Raw genomic sequence first — 1,963 nt, 5'->3', positions numbered from 1 at the left:
CGAACAGTGACCAGTCTCTCGCCTTATCATGACAGTCAGTTTTATCTTTCTCTACTGAGGTGCTCAGCCCAGCAGAACCGGGGCACAATCATAGTAGTTCTCCTAGCGCTACCTTAGCCGATAGAGCGGAACGTAAGGTACCAAAACATAGGAGCCGGGCAAACACAACATTTGACCAAAGACATGATTCAGAGCTGATGCATATAATGCTATAAGTTCGGGGTGCCGCACTTGTGAAAGTGTTCGGACTTTTCACACCATATTGTGGGGTACGTAAGCCCCTGGTGTATTGGCCGTACCAAAGTGCAAGGCGTCATTAATGAACACACACACACACACACATATATATATATATAACAAGAATGCAATAATAGTCGTGATGTTATGCATTGTTTATTCAAAAAGGTGTGTTAAAGCAGAATGATACAGATAGTGCGATAAGCAAAGAGTAGGACTATGTCCCTTCCAAGGGCAAGCTGAGGAATAGTATTAAATCAAATATTTCGCTCGTTATTGTAATCCACCTGGGAATTCCGTGGTGTGACGTAGCTTTCTGCCTCCTTGGTTGCTCCATCATGTGTTCGGCAATAGTGCTGTCGGACAGGATTTCCAGAGATTAAGGTCTTGAAAAGGAGAAAAATAACCCAACGGGAAGCCCCTAGTGCGGTTTAAGTCGCGTCTTGGGGCGTGCCGCAGTTGTGCCCCCCTCCCCACCTGTGCCCATGGTATTTTTAATGCATAATTATGTACGCGTGGCACGAGTTTTGCTGTTTGGCTGGGACTGGGGTGGGGGCCGCATTGCTACGCGAGCTCAGATCGCGCCAGGCGATCTAGTTGCCGATTGCTCCGAGCGCGCTTGAAGGTGTCCGGGTCTTGAAACGCCGAACCGGTGGATTGCCTTGAGAGGCTGCTTTGCGCTTCTACTGCGAGGGCCGCGGTGTGCTCCTCCGTTCGGAGAGAACGCTCTGTGTTTCCATTTACTGTAATAACCCCGCGAGGTCCTGGCATCTTGAGCTTGAGGTATGCATAATGCGGTACCGCATTGAATCTCGCAAATGCGGTTCGCCCGAGCAGTGCATGATAACCACTGCGGAACGGGACTATATCGAAGATTAACTCTTCGCTTCGGAAGTTATCCGGGGATCCGAAGACCACTTCCAGTGTATTTGAGCCTTTGCAATGGGCCTCTACGCCTGGAATGACGCCCTTAAAGGTCGTTTTTGTGGGTTTGATCCTTGAGGGATCTATACCCATTTTGCGCACTGTGTCCTGATAAAGCAGGTTCAGGCTGCTGCCACCATCCATAAGGACTCGAGTGAGGTGAAATTCGTCAATGATTGGGTCCAGAACCAGTGCGGTGAATCCTCCATGACGGATACTAGTGGGATGGTCCCTGCGATCGAAAATGATCGGATAGGAGGGCCATGGGTTGAACTTTGGGGCAACTGGCTCCAACGCATATACGTCCCTGAGCGCACGCTTCCGCTCCCTCTTGGGGATGTGGGTTGCGTATATCTTGTTCACCGTCCGCACTTGTGGGGGAAACCTCTTCTGTCCTCCGGTGTGTGGCTGCCGGGGCTCCTCCTCGTCATCGATATGTGGCCCCTTGTCCTTGTTTTTGGCAATTAACTTGCCGGCCTGCTTGAACACCCAACAATCCCTGTTGGTGTGATTGGCTGGCTTTTTTGGGGTGCCGTGTATTTGACACGAGCGATCGAGTATACGGTCCAAGCTGGACGGACCCAGCGTACTTTGTTTGAATGGCTTTTTCCACTGACCGGGTTTAGAGCCTTTGAATCCGGCATTGACTGCCATATCCTCGGTATTATCGCTGTTAATGCGGCGCTTATGTTTGTTGCGATGTGACCTGCTATTGCGGTCCTTAGTATCCGAAGTACCGTGGTTCTTTGATATGTTATTACTGCGAGCCAACCAGCTGTCTTCTCCCGCACAAAAGCGGGTC

Source organism: Triticum urartu, chromosome 4A, assembly GCF_056163025.1.
Source record: "Triticum urartu cultivar PI428250 chromosome 4A, HENAU_Tu73, whole genome shotgun sequence".
In the NCBI taxonomy this organism is placed as follows: Eukaryota; Viridiplantae; Streptophyta; class Magnoliopsida; order Poales; family Poaceae; genus Triticum; species Triticum urartu.
Note: the sequence above shows the minus strand (reverse complement) of the source record.